The sequence below is a fragment of the Heterodontus francisci genome, unplaced genomic scaffold (assembly GCF_036365525.1).
Source record: "Heterodontus francisci isolate sHetFra1 unplaced genomic scaffold, sHetFra1.hap1 HAP1_SCAFFOLD_59, whole genome shotgun sequence".
Classification (NCBI taxonomy): domain Eukaryota; kingdom Metazoa; phylum Chordata; class Chondrichthyes; order Heterodontiformes; family Heterodontidae; genus Heterodontus; species Heterodontus francisci.
Window position 1 is genome coordinate 5,440,355 of NW_027140758.1, and position 15,414 is coordinate 5,455,768.

General features: G+C 44.9%; 1 non-coding gene across 1 annotated transcript; it reads left to right on the forward strand.

The window, feature by feature from the left end:
- The first annotated feature begins 948 nt into the window (after positions 1-948).
- Positions 949-1,022, forward strand: trnat-agu (transfer RNA threonine (anticodon AGU)). The gene has a single exon. It is a non-coding gene; the product is annotated as a tRNA-Thr (tRNA).
- Positions 1,023-15,414: the final 14,392 nt, after the last annotated feature.

A 15,414-nucleotide genomic window follows, 5' to 3' on the forward strand; every position in this document is an offset into this window, starting at 1 on the left:
AGAGCCTGTTGACAAAATTGAAATGAACTAAATGTACAGATTTCCAAGTGTGTGTATGAAGGTGAAGCAGTAACTGAGAGCTGGATCCAAAAACAACAGGACTGGGTTCTGGTATGGAATGGAATTCTTCTGTGTTTCTGTTGTTTGTCTTGGATTAACTCATCGATTTTTTTGTTTTTCACTTTGTCGATTTGTTTGAATAATTGTGGATCCTTCTTCAGGGTGTTTTCTTTCACCAGGTAGTTCTGACCTCTGATGATGTTGATCGTAATAAGCTTCAACTCACTGATAGTTTTGGAAGTGAGCAAATTTCCTTTGCTTGAGTCTACAACATGGAACTCAGTCTGACATGTGGATCCATGGGAGGATTTGAAAGCTGCCCCAGCGTTGGAGCATACAGTTGCATCCATCCAATAAGAGACCGAGTAGAAGTGACAGTTCAGTCAGTCGAACATGAGACTTTTAATCTCAGGGTTGTGAGTTTGAGTGCCATTCTGTTTTTCCCTTTTTTTAGGCTTCATTAGCAGAGAGTACAAGGATTGTTTGACGTGAAATTCAACAACAGTATGAGAAAGTCTCACTTTGATTCGGGACTCTTATCTCTCTGCAGCATCTCACTGTGAAAGATTGAACTTTATCTCATTTCCTTCTCAGCACAGGGTCAGTGCGGCTCAGTGGGACTTCTGGCTGTCTCCCGCTTCACAATCCATCAGTGCTGAGAAAGCAATGGGGAATATTACTCACATGTTGTATTCTGTAAACTTTTGGAAAAAATTGAATTATGTATTTACTTCCAAAACATTCATTCTCAGTTCTGGGAAAAATACAGTATATGATCGACTGTATCAGGAAGTGGGAAAAGTTAAAATATGTTGTGACCAGTGGAGAAGTGGGATGAGAATAAATAGTGCCCTTCTCTGATTTCAACTGCGCAAGCCTTTTCAATCTGGCTCTGTAGCTTAGTTGGTTACAGCACCTGTCTAGTAAATAGGAGATCCTGGGTTCAACTCCCAGCAGAGTCTTATTGCACATTTGCAGTGTGCTTTAGAAGCTTCCTTATCTTTCATTTACATTTCTGTCTTGTGAAATTTGACTTCGAATTCAAATTACATGATGAATTTCAGTCACAGGAGAAAACAGCCTTTGTGAAGGATGTGAGTTTGGAATGGCTGTTCCTCCTTGCACAGAAATTCAGTGCTGATACGCCAAAGGCAACTTCTTTGATAGAAGTTTGTTCACAGTTACATTCAACCTGGAAAACAGCTCGACATTAATCTCACTGAAGGAAAGTGTGACTGCGTTGTATGTTTCAGAGTGTTTGTGTCGTTATGTGTTGCTTTCAACCGTGACTGGGACATGACGCAAGTGGGAGGGTTGATCCGAGGTTTGGAATATTTGTCGGTCAGGAACAAGAAAAATCAAAGGAAGCAAATAAGAAAACCTATGTCTCATGTGGTTACCGACAGACGGTGAGAAAATATTAAACTTTGTTCTATTCAATACAGCTGTGTGAACTTTGACCTGTTCTACCTTTTTATAAACAGTATTTGAAGGGTCTCGGTAACAGTATTCAGTGTTGATGAGAGTGGGGTCTGGGTGAGCATCTGCTGAGTGTGAGAGGGTCAGGACTGGATGCAGGAAGTTCTCTGACAGTCTCTCACTCTCTCTCTCTCTCTGATGGGTTGAGTTGATTTTCAACTGGCAGCTGTTGGTGTTTCAATAAATGAAAGAGGTTCCCTCCACCCAATTTTTTTGAACAGACAGTGTAGTATAAGGATGTAAAGGGTTAATGCTGAAGACAGTGGGATCAACCCCTCCCACTGTCAGAGTGATGATGTAACAGTCACATGAGATGAGGTTTGGAAGAGAGAGCAGCACCAAGGATGCTAGCTTCGGAGGCTTGATGAGTGTGTACATAGTATTGTGTAAATTAGAAAAGAGTTCTTAGTTCTTCCAGCAGGAAATGTGTCCAAAAAATATTGAGAAATTCACACTTTTGTTATTCAGGAGTGGAAACACAGATATTAACTCCAAGTGACAGTTCTGGGTTCATTTAACAAAAAAAAAGGTAGAGAATAATATTACTCACTGATTGAAATCCCCCAGTGAGGAGACAGTTAAACAGGTGATCTGTTGGGGCATCATTCGATCCAAGGTTTCGGCAGCATTTAATCTCCCTTTTTGGTGAAATTCTTCGTTATTTGCATCTTTTTTTAAAATCCAGCTTTGATGGGTGGGTGAAAAAACTCAGAAAAACTGAACAGTTCCATCCTTTCTTTTCTTCCTTCTTCCCACCAGTTTCTCTTTTCTGTCCCAGATCAATATAATGATGAGAATCCCAATTTAATCTGCTGTTTTATCTATTCCAATCAAAATTCAACATTCCAATCAAATCTATTTGTTATTCCACAGTGTCTCTCCATGTGTTTTATTCTGTTGTATTCTCTCACAGTCTGTTTGATGATCAATGTTACATCTCACTCTCTGTTCTGGTGAAGACCAGAAGCAGTGATATCTGTTTGCACCACCCACCAAGTCGGCCTGAAGCTGTGCCTCACCGATCATGTGGAGTTAGGAACATAGGAACATAGGAGCAGGAGTCGGCCATTCAGCCCATCGAGCCTGCCCCACCATTCAATATGATCATGGCTGATCATCCACTTCAATGCCTATTTCCCCACACTTTCCTCATATTCCCTTATGTCATTTGTATTTAGAAATCTGTCAATCTCTGCTTTAAACATACTCAATGACTGAGCTTCCATAGCCCTCTGGGGTAAAGAATTCCAAAGATTCACAACCTTCTGAGTAACAACATTTCTCCTCATCTCTGTCCTAAGTGGTTTCATCCTTATTTTGAAATTGCACCCTCTGGTTTTCGACTCCCCAACCAGGAGAAACATCTTAGCTGCATCTACCCTGACTGTCCTTTAAGTATTTTGTGGGTTTCAATGGGATCACCTCTCATTCTTTGAAACTCCAGAGAATACAGCCCGTTTCCCCAATCTCTCTTCATAGGACATTCGCACCATCCCAGGAACAAGTCTGATTAACCTTTGTTGCACTCCCTCTGTGGCAATAATATCCTTAATAATATAAGGAGACCAAAACTGCACACAGTACTCCAAATGCGGTCTAAGCAAGGTTCTTTCCAATTGAAGCAAGAATTCACTATTCCTGTACTCAAATCCTCTTGTGATAAAGGCTAACATACCAATAGCCTTCCTAATTGCTTGCTGCACCTGCATGTTAGCTTTCAGTGACTTATTGACATGGACACCCAGATCACCCTTATATTCTGTACCTCAGTTAATAAAGGAAAGGATTCCATATACCAGCTGAACCACCTTATTGACCTGTCCTGCTACTTCAGGGATCTGTGGACATTCACTCCAACGTCTCTCACTTCCTCGACACCATTCAGTGTTCTCCCGTTAATTGTGTATTCCTTTGCCTTTTTTGACGCCTGCTCTCGCTGTTCCCTGCTCTCCGAGTGAAATCTTTCTCCCTCTCCTGGGCTCTTTATGCTCCGCTTCGCTTTCACTGTTTCCCTCTCTCTTAATGTATCAATATTTGTTTGCCTTGTGTTTAATTTAAAATATGGATTAACTGTATTTTACAGTTGTAGGTTTTATTTGGTAGTCCTGTACAAGTTGTGGATTGGTATTTAATATTCAGTTCTGTGAAAACGATTGTGAATGAAAATATAACTTTCAATCTTATACATGGGCTGGTCTGCAAGCTCCAAGTCCTTCATTTTGTAGTAATGGAATTGATACTGTATCTTTCAGTCTTAATCTCTGTGGGATTTTTGAACTGGTATGTAATGCATAACATGGTCTAACGTCTGATGTACATTATGGGATTCATCGGAAATAGGGGCATTCGGCCATTCAGCCCATCGAGCCTGCTCCACCATTCAAACAGATTGTGGCTGATCATCTACCTCTATACCATAATCTATCGATTTCTGTCTTGAATATGTTCAATGATTGAGCCTCCACAGCCCTCTGGGATAAAGAATTCCACAGATTTCCCACCCTCTGAGCAAAGAAATTCCTGCTCATCTCAGTCTCAAATGGCCTGCCCTTATTCTGAGACTGTGTCCCCTTGTTCTAGACGCACTAGACAGAGGAAACATCCTATCCATATCTCCCCTGTGACACCCTGTAGGAACTTTGAAAGTTTCAATGAGATCACCTCTCATTCTTCAAAACTCCAGAGAATTTCGGCCCAGTTTCTGCAGTCTCTCATCAGAAGACAACCCCACCATCCCAGGGGTGAATCTCCGTTGCACTCCCTCTATGACAAGTCTATCCTTCCTTAGATAAGGAAACCAAAATTGTACGGAATATTCCAGGTGCGGTCTCATCTAGACTTTATACAATTGAAGCAATACATCTTTACTCATGCACTCAAATCCCCTTTCAATGAAGCCAACATACCAGTTGCCTCTTAATTGCTTTCTGCACCTGCACACTAACTTTTAGTGTCTCATGAACAAGGACACCCAGGTCCCTTTGGACATCGACACTTCCCAGCCTCTCACCATTTAAGAAATACTCTGTCTTTCTGTTTATTCTACCAAAGTGGAGAACTTCACACTTATTCACATGATATTCCATCTGCTATGTTCTAGCCCATTCACTTAGCCTGTCCAAATCCCCTTGAAGCCTCCTTGCATTCATTCTGTACCTTTCAATCATGTAAATTTTGTCTGTTCTATTTCAGATTTTATATTTAAAATGTAACCATGGTAACAGAGTTTATTGAGATCTGATAGTGAGTTTGTTTTTGGACTGCGATTGATGTATCAACCTGTCAGCTGTACTGAATTGGAGTGAAATGGAAACAACTTCTGTCTCTCCTGCTGTTGTTTGACTGTTGGATTGAAAATGTGTCTCTCGACTTTGGGATCAGTGTCTGTCTGACTACTTCTTTTGTTTGTTCCAGTGGAACTGATGAGCTGGCAGTATCTCTGTGCTTTGGGAGTGATCCTGTACCGACTGTGTGTTGGAACGAGATCACTGCACTTTTCCTTGTGTCCAGGAATCACCACATCCATTCAGGTTCCTTCATGTATTTTCCTGCAGGAATGAAAGAACTGGTGAGATAGACGATACAAAAGCGATCAATGTAATCGTCCCAATAATAATCATTATGAACAATCACAAATTGAAAACCAGGAACACAAACAGTGTCAGTGTCTGACTCCACTGCAGTACTGCAGTATTCAGCTTCTGTTTACCAGGTGTTTGCAGAGGTTTTACAACAAGTTTGTGACATTCAGAAACAACACAAGCCCTGCACTGCTCAATGACTGGGACTGTCCGATAGAGCAGTGACCTTTACACAGTCACATTTCTATTTCAACGGAAAACAAGCAGCCACTATTTAAAATGTGCCTTTCACACTTCTCACCTGGTGTCTGCAATAAATGTTCTTTGTCTAACTGTCCACATCGTTATTTTGCGGCTATTTTTCCTCCACTGTTCACAATCCAACAAACAGTGAGAGACTGGAACTAAAGCAGGAAAATTCCTTCTCCTTTGGGTGGTGAAATTGTCAGTGATTTTCAATAGTGATTTCTTCCCATTGTGTCTCCCTGAGCCTGTACAGACACTGTCCGAGAATTAACTCTCCCTTCCCCGTGTCCCCGGCTCACTCCATGTTCCGGGAGCAGCTCCTGCTCCACAGTGTCTGTTACAAACACTCCCCGACTCCCCCTCAACTTCCCACCACTCAATGCTAATCTCTGAGCACATCTGCGGACACACTCCCAAAGCAGTGGCTGCTGGAAGCAGATGCTGTTGTTTCCCTTCCCCCGGGCTCGGGAAGTCTCCATTAGCAGCTGATTTAAAGCATCTTGCCCTGATTGAGTGAATGGCCTCACAGACTGGGTTGGGGAAAGTCTGCGCATGCGCTCCACTCCTCATTGTGACGTCTCACAGGGGGCGGGGCTACAGCGCGCGTGCGCAGATCTCTGCAGCAATTCAGCATTCAAACATCAATGGGAACTTTCCCCATTTCACCCTCATCAAAGTCCCAAAGAAAGTGAAGAGGGGCTTGGACTGGAGGGAGGGAGGGGCGGGGTAGGGGGAACCTAGAACCCAGAAAGCTGCCCACTTGCCCCATTTAGATGCTCAATTTGCGGTCATTCCCTGCAGGGGGTTTGTTATTATTGAGCCCCTCCTGGTAAAACAATCCGATAGAAAGAGGGGAGAAAGGAGGGAGCCGGTGTGTTTGCTGGGACCTTGCAGAATTCATTTCAGCAGCAAAAGTCCCGGGTTATATTAACCCAAGTGAAACACGCTGTCAGTGAGAGGAAAACCGAACGGCCCTTTTCATCTTTTCATTGGAAACAAAGTAGAGCCGGAAGTGCGGCGAGCAGAGCAGACACACAAGCTCAATGACAGGAGAGCTCGGCCGTCCCTGAGTTTCAGCTCCCGGCTCTTACATTTCCTCATCCACACTATCTTTACTGTGGATGTTCAGGGGTTCCTTGTCGGATCTGAGGACTGTATCCATTAAACATTCTGAGTCAGGAGATCCACACACTCTCTGTTACCAAGATTTATGGGCAGGAATGTTTCAAAACTTTGTCTATTAAATCATTGTATTATTCACAGAACTAATGAGGCTGACAGGAGAAGGGAGGGGAAGATGCGTTTGGTAGTGGCATCACGCTGTACCAATGCTTTGTCTTTCAACACACCATTAACATATCGTTTGCCTTTGCTCCATGACCTTCTGGTCAGCTATTCTGTGACCTTGTCCTATTTACACCTTCTCCTTTGCCCCACCCCCACTTTACTTGCTGATAACCTTTTACATTTCTAATATTTATTATTTCTGAAGAAGGGTCACTGACCTGAAACGTTAACTCTGCTTCTCTCTCCACAGATGCTGCCAGACCTGCTGAGTATTTCCAACATTTCTTGTTTTTATTTCAGATTTCCAGCATCCGCAGTATTTTGCTTTTATTATATATAAATGTCTTGAATATTGGAATCACAGAATTGTTATTGCCCCGAAGGAGGCCATTTGGCCCATCGTGTCTGCACTGACTCTCCAAATGAGCAATTCACCTCATGTCACTTCCCCGTCTTCTCCCCATAATCCTGCACATTCTTCCTTTTCAGATAACAGTCTAATTCCCCTTTGAATTCTTCAATTGAACCTGCCTCCATCACATTCTCAGGCAGTTCATACTTTAACCACTCGCTGCGTGAAAACGTTTTTCCTCATGTCGCTTTTGCTTCTTTTACCAATGACTTTAAATCTGTGCCCTCTCGTTCTCGATCCTTTCACAAATGGGAACAGTTTCTCCCTATCCACTCTGTCCACACCCATCATCATTTTGAATACCACTATGAAATCTCCTCTTCGCCTTCTTTTCTCCAAGGAAAACAGTCCTAACTTCTCCAATCTATCTTCATAACTGAAGTTCCTCATTTATTTTTATTTATTTTTTATTTAGAGATACAGCACTGAAACAGGCAATTTGGCCCACCAAGTCTGTGCTGAACAACAACCACTCATTGATCCTAACCCTGCAGTAATCCCTGCCACCACTGGGAATAATTTGGAATGACCAATTTACCTATCAACCTGCAAGTCTTTGGCTGTGGGAGGAAACCAGAGCACCCGGTGAAAACCCACGTGGTCACAGGGAGAACTTTCAAACTCCGCACAGGCAGTACCCAGAATCAAACCCATGTCTCTGGAGCAGTGAGGCTGCAGTGCTAACCACTGCACCACTGTGCTGCCCCAGCCCTGGAACTATTCTCATGAATCTTTTCCATAATCTCTCCAATGCCTTCACATCTTTCCTAAAGTGTGCGCCCAGAACTGGACTCAGTATTTCAGCTAAGGCTAGTGTCTTATACAAGTTCAACATGACCTCCTTGTTCTTGTACTCTATGCCTCTATCACTAAAGCCGAGGACACTGTATGCTTTATTAACCGCTCTCTCCACCAATTCCACCACCTTGGATGACTTATACCCCCAGGTCCTTCTGCTCCTGCACCCACTTTAGAATTGTACCCTTTATTCGATATTGTCTCTCCATGTTCTTCCTACCAAAATGAATCAATTCACATTTCTCTACATTGACCTTCACCTGTCATCTGTCCTCCCATTCCACCAACTTGTCTATGTCCTTTTGAAGTTTGACACTATCCTCCTTCCAGTTCACAATGCTTCCTATTTTCGTATCATCCATAACCTTTGAAATTGTGCCCTGTGCACTCAGGTCTAGGTCATTCACATATATCAGGAAAGGCGAGGGCCCCAACACTGACTCCTGGGGAACTCCACTGCAAACCTTCCTCTCGCCTGAAAAATATCCATTGCTCACGACTCTTTGTTTCCTGTCACTCAGCCAATTCCATATCCATGTTACTACTGTCCCTTTTATTCCATGAGTTATAACTTAGCTCACAAGTCTGTTGTGTTGCACTGTTTCAAACTCCTTTTGATAGTCAATTAAATAAAAATACTGCAGATGCTAGAAATCTGAAATATAAACAAAATGTGCTGGAAATACTCAGCAGGTCTGGCAGCATCTGTGGAGAGAGAAGCAGAGTTAACATTTCACGTCAGTGACCTTTCAGATGCTGCCAGACCTTTTGAAAGTCCATGTACACCACATCAACAGCATTGCCCTCATCATCCCTCTCTGTTACCTCATCAAAAAACTCCAGCAGGACAGTTAAACATGATTTTCCCTTAAGAAATCCATGCTGACTTTCTGGAATTAACCCACATTTGTCCGTGGGACTATTAATTTTGTCCCGAATTATTCTTTTGAGAAGTTTTCCCACCACCAAAATTGAACTGATTGGGGAGTGAGACGAGGTGAGTTGCTCTAGCAGAGAGCCAGCACGGGTTCGACAGGCCGAACGGCCACCTTCTGTGCTTTCGCCATTCTCTGATTGTATGATTCTAGCGACAACTGCTGGTGGAGAGGCAGTGATGCAGGAATGGGTTGACAGAAAGGGGAAAATCTGGGCTAGTGTGTGTTTGCAGCATTTGCAGTTTGTGTTCGGGTTTGTGAATAAAGGTGATTTGGAAGCTGTGTTCCAAATTGAAGTGTTTACTGGAAGCAAGAAGTTGATGTAAATGAAGAGTAAAACGTGTTAAGATGAAGTGTGGTGTGATTGAGGATAGCAGTAAATATAGTGTTGGTGAATTATTTGTGTTAATAAACTTCCACTGCACCCTCTGCTGCAGGCTGCTGTTTATATCCAGCTGTGTATTAGTGCTGTGTGTTAACTAGATAAATGTTTGTTTCAACGCTGTTTATAAAGCAATAGCATTGCACTCAAACAGTCCCAGACATAGCAACACACGTACAAAAGCAAAATACTGCAGATGCTGGAAATCTGAAACATAAACAGAAAATGCTTGAAATAGTCAGCAGGTCTGGCGGCATCTGTGCAGAGAGAACAGTTAACATTTCAGATCTGTTTCGTTAGCTCACGTTAACTTTGTTTCTTTCTCCACAGATGCTGCCAGACCTGCTGAGTATTTCAAGCATTTTCTGTTTTTATTACAGCAACACAGGTGCTGGGAGGCTCAGCCTGGTTACACAATGTGACAAGGACGCTGAGTAACACCATCGACAATGGGACAGAGAGAAAAACACACAGAAAACCAATAGACTGTGAGGAAGCAAAAGTGAGGGACGCAGAGAGAGAGAAACAGACAGACAACAAGACTGAGATGGAGAATCAAGGCATTTATATTTTATTGAGTTCTCCCTGTTGTATCAAGGTATTTCCTGTTGTGTAAATATGTTTTCTGTTGTGTAAAGATGTCCCCTGTTGTCGTGTCAAGGTTTTCCCTGTTACTGTTTCACTTTTCTGTTGCTGACCGTCTCCTCACTGTGACCATTTGCCCTGGTTTTATTGTGGCCAACATCACCATCTGGTGGTGGAACGGAGACTCTGCAGGAAGGGGTTGACAAAGGGGGAGAGACTCGGTGATTTGTGAGATTTGTTGCTGATTGATATGATCTCTGGAAGAAAAAAGCTCATTGCAGTAAAGTAAGAAGCATGATGTCATTGTGGATAAACACCAGATGTTTTGAAAGTGACCTGTTTGTGTTACTACAAAATAGCAGAGAATGGTTTCGACCTCTGGTTTAAGGGCCCAACACACTTCCGCTGTGCCACTCTGCCACTGGCTGTTTCAAATTCCAGCTGCCTGTTCGTGAAATATGTTCATTTCCCCAATTATTTTTGTAAAAATACGATTGTAGTCAGATTGCTCAAGGATCCCAGACTCAGCAACACACGTGCTGACAGACTCACCCTCACTGCACAATGGCACAAGGACACTGAGTAACAGCACCGACAATCAGGCAGCTTTGTACAAAATTGGATTAAGGACAGAAAATAGCGAGTCGTATTAAATGGTTCTTTGTTAGGAAGGATGCGAGCATAAGAGGGGTGACAATCCCAGGCAGCGGAGGCACTCAGGTGAAAACCTCCCTCCTGCACATGGATGACGTCGCCGTCTTCTGCTCGGATCCGCTGTCCGTGCGCAGACTGATGAGCATCTGCGACCAGTTCGAACTGACCTCGGGAGCCAAAGTTACCCACGGCAAGAGCGAGGCCATGTTCTTTGGGAACTGGGCTGACCGATCCTTTGTCCACTTCACCGTCAGTTCAGATTACCTGAAGGTGCTGGGGATATGGTTCGGAAGGGCCGGGGCGTGCACCAAAACCTGGGAGGAGCGAGTAGCCAAGGTACGACAAAAGTTGGGCATGTGGGGGCAGCGATCTCTCTCCATTGTGGGTAAGAACCTGGTCATCAGGTGCGAGGCGCTCACGTTGTTGCTGTATGTGGCGCAGGTCTGGCCCATACCCCACTCCTGCGCTGTGGTGGTCACCTGAGCCATTTTCCGCTTCATCTGGGGATCTAAAATGGACCGGGTCCGGAGGGACACGATGTTCAAATCTCTGGATGAGGGCGGGAAAAATGTACCCAACGTCGCCCTCATCCTGATGACCACCTTCGTGTGCGGCTGCATCAAGCTGTGTGTAGACCTCCAGTACGCCAACTCCAAGTGTCACTACGTGCTGAGGTTGTATCTGTCCCCGGTGTTGCGAAGGATGGGCCTGGTCACATTGCCGTGGAACAATCCATGCAGTTGGACCGTGCCGTACCACCTATCCTTCGTGGAGCAGTTTCTGCGGGAAAACACCTTTGACCACCGATCCATCAGGCAGTCGTCTGCACAGAATGTCCTCAAGGCCCAACGGGGAAAGGAGACGGTGGATCCTGTATGATGGTTCCCCGAGCAGACCGTCAAAGTCATTTGGCGGAATGCCTCATCACCAGAACTTTCAAGCAAGCACCAAGATGTAGCTTGGCTCGTGGTAAGAAGGGCCCTCCTCGTCAGATCCTTCATGCACACCCGAAGTCTCACCCCCTCCGCGCAATGCCCCCGCGGTGTCTGTGGTGGGGAAGAGACCGTTGCCCACCTCCTCCTGGAATGTGCCTTAGCAAAGCAGGTGTGGAAAGAGATGCAGTGGTTTTTGTCGAGGTTCATCCCAAGCAGCTCTGTAACACAGGAGTCTGTGCTCTACGGGCTGTTCCCAGGGACGCACACCGAGACAAACATCAACTGCTGCTGGAGGACTATCAATTCGGTGAAAGACGCCCTTTGGTCTGCCCGAAACCTGCTGGTCTTCCAGCGCAAAGAGTTGTCCACCACCGAATGTTGCAGACTGGCACATTCCAAGGTCCAGGACTACGTGGTGAGGGACGCACTAAAGCTTAGGGCAGCCGCAGCAAAGGCTCAATGGGGAAAGACCACTGTGTAAGGTCCCCCCACCAGGCTGAACTGAGGGGCTGGATCCATGGGAAACCCCTCGAACTGTATCAGGAAAAGTTTGTGTGCTGTAAAATGTAAAAATGTATATGGCATGACAATGAAATGGAAGGGTTGTGAGGCAACTCATGATTGTAAAGAAGGAAGCTGATCACCTTTGCACTGTTTGTATTTTTTGACTTGATACTGTTTTGAACTGTTTGGGAATGTAATTTTTACAGATTTTTATGAATAAAGTATATTTTGGAAATTAAAAGAAAGTATTAAATGGTTCTCGGTCAGACTGGAGGATAGTCGGCAGTGCTGTTCCCCAAGGGTCAGTGCTAAAACCACTGCTTTTTTTGCTACAGATAAATGACTTGGATCTTGGAATATAGAGTAGAATCTCAAAATATCCCAATGACACCAAACATGGAGGAGTGGCAAACAGTGATATGAAATGAGCTGCCTGCAACAGGACAGTGATAGGCTAGCAGAATGGGCAGACAGGTGGCAGATGGAATTTAATAGTGACGAGTGTGAGGTGATGCATTTTAGCAGAAGGAATAGGCTGAGGCAATATATACTTAATGGCACAGTTCTAAAGAGTGTGCAGGAATAGAGGGACTTGGGGTTCATGCGCATCAATCTTTGAAGGTGGCAAGACATATTGCGAGAGTATCTGATCTATGGGAGAAGATTTTAGATATCGGCTTGTTCAATTACAGTTTCTGTTTTCTCTGTTACTTGTGGTTAGCAAATAAATAGAGGTATTGAATACTCCTCCACCAGTCCTAGGGATCATCCAAGTTATTTTAAATCCTCCCATGGGTCCCCATGTCAGACTGAGTTCCATGTTTTAGAATCAAGCAAAGGAAATCTGCTCAGTTCCAAAACTATCAGCGAGTTGAAGCTGATAACGTGCCTCTGGTGTCATCAGCAACACGGGAAATGCTGCAGCTGCAGTGAGAGGTCAGGCAACATCTGGCAGAGTTGCCAGAGGCTATGTGTACCGAAGCACGGACGATGGAGGAGTCCATCCAGGCCTTGGGTGCTGCACTGTCTCTGATGGGGGTGTGTCTGGCTTCCTCCATTGAGAGATTGGTGACTGTCATGGAGAGCCAGATCCAGCCGACCAATCAGTGGCTGCTGGAGATGTTCGCAGACCTGCACTCCATCACTTTGTCCATGAGCTCCATCCAGCGGTGACAAGGTGAGAGGGGGGACGAGGCACCTGAACTCTCCACCAGGTCCACGTCCCTCTCAGGTCAGCAGGGAGGTACAAGTGTGTCTTATAACGGGGAGGAGCAGCTGGCTGCTAAATCTGGGGGTGCCCTCTCTGGGTGCTCCTGGTGTGGACAGTAGCTCCAAAGCCCCTCTGCCAGTGACACCAGTGATGCCAGTGCCTGCCTCCATCACCCTCGATGACAGAGGGGGTCCCTGTACCTGTGCAGGAGGCCCTCAGTGTGCCGGGGCCCTCCAGGCCTCAGGCAGCAAGAGGATGGCCGCCAATGTCATCCCAAGCCATGGGGCAGCAAGGTCAGCAGCCTGTCTCCACCTCAGCTGACAGAGCGGGGGGAGCACCACGTAGGAGCACCCGGAAAAGATTTAAGAAGAACACCTTGATTCACTGAGGGGTTCAAGGGTGAATGTTCATTCCAGATGTACATTCCAGATGGGACGTCATTTAAACCCTTCCTCCCAAGAGGCTGGAAGTGAGGGACCAAGCCCCGAGCTCAGAACGCTTTGGTCTTGCCACTGTGCAATGTGTACCTGGGTGCTGCAGTGCAGAAGGAAGGAGTCAACAACAGGGCTGCTCACTGTCTGCAATGTAGTGTAATGATGACTTCACCTTTGAGAAACTGTATTCTTTTCGAGACCAAGCCACTGCTGCAACTCATGCCATCATCATACATTTGTAAAGAAACTCCATTTTGAAAGACACATTCAACACATGGCTTGCAATGCATGTACACACGCACACACACATGCATGCAAACACATAGAGGCACACGCGCGCACACACACACATACACGCACATGCACACGCGCGCACATGCACACACACATACACACACATGTACACACACACACATCGAGGCACACGTGCACATACACGCGCACACACGCGCACACACATGCACGCATACACACACATATCATGCACACACACGCATACACACACACACACACACACCAGTAAGGAAAATACCTGGACCTGAGATCATGTCGATAAGTAAGATGATAAGTACTGTTTGTATTTAATTTGAATATAAAGCCTGGGGCATCATTTAATGAAGACTTATGAACACAGCACAACACCATATTTCTCTGGCATTGAGGATCAAAAAAGGAAACCACACAGACAACCAGGGAAATACAGAAGACTTGCATTGACAATTTCAGATTTAAATAAATAGCAATCACCATGTGTGTACAATGACAGCCAGTCTTTCCAGCCTTTACAGAGACACACAGTAATCCAGGGCCACACTGGAGAAAATACTTAGCAAGATTTGAACTCCGAAAGGGGCATTCGATAACAATACACCCCGAAGAAAGTGAACGTTACTCCTACACTCTGCTGAACCAAAAGTCGACAATACTTTCAATACACTCAGAGACACCGGAAGCGATGATGATTATGATGCAGTGAAGAATGCTCTAACAAGATATTCTCAACAAAGGGCAAATCCTCACTATGAAATTTATGTCTTCAGGCAAACAAGGCAAGATAAATGTGAGACTCTTGACCACTACATGATAAGACTCAGAAGTCTGAGCCAGAATTACAACTTCACAAACATGGACAAAACATCATCTCCCAGATCATTATGACCTGCAAATCATCAAGACTAAGATGGCAAGCTCTTAGAGAGAGCAAATTGGCAAATTGTTAAACTTGCAAAGGCTACTCAATAATGACAGAACGTGGGAAGCCAGCAAAAGACAAGCTGAAGTCTGAGAAGGGAAACCAAATAAAGGAAAGAAGAAATTCTCCTGGTTCCTGTTCAGGGGTTTTTGCACCATTGTAAAAACATCCCAAAGTTATTCACCTGCTGTCCTGGCAGTATATTCACATTAATCTATTTACCCCAGCTATCACTTCACAGTATTGCTCATGTACCTTTAGAGATCTGTGCAACGGAACACCCAGACAACTGCTTGAGATTATTTTCTTTCTCAACCTTCTTTAATCCTTTTCCCTGAAGGGTGAGATAAGTTCATTGAGCACAGGCCCTTCCTGCTCTATATGCTGTTCAGTGCCTCATCAAATGAGAATAACTAACACACCACAGGCCAGGGAGCATCGGCCCATCCTCCCCTGATTGTGGTTCAGTGTCAACCAGGTCAGATCAGCTAATTCAACACAGGCCGGAGATGGAACCTGGATCTTTCCTGCTCTGGGGGCTCCGTACCATACCAGGTGTGATAAAGTAAAATACCACAGGCTGGGGATGGAGCCTGGGATTTTCCTGTTCTGTGTGGGGCTCTGTACAAAACCGTGTGAGATGAACTATCATCCCTCAGGCTGAGGAAGGAGCCTGGGCCCATTCTGTTCTGTGTGACTCCGTACCACACTGGGTGCGAT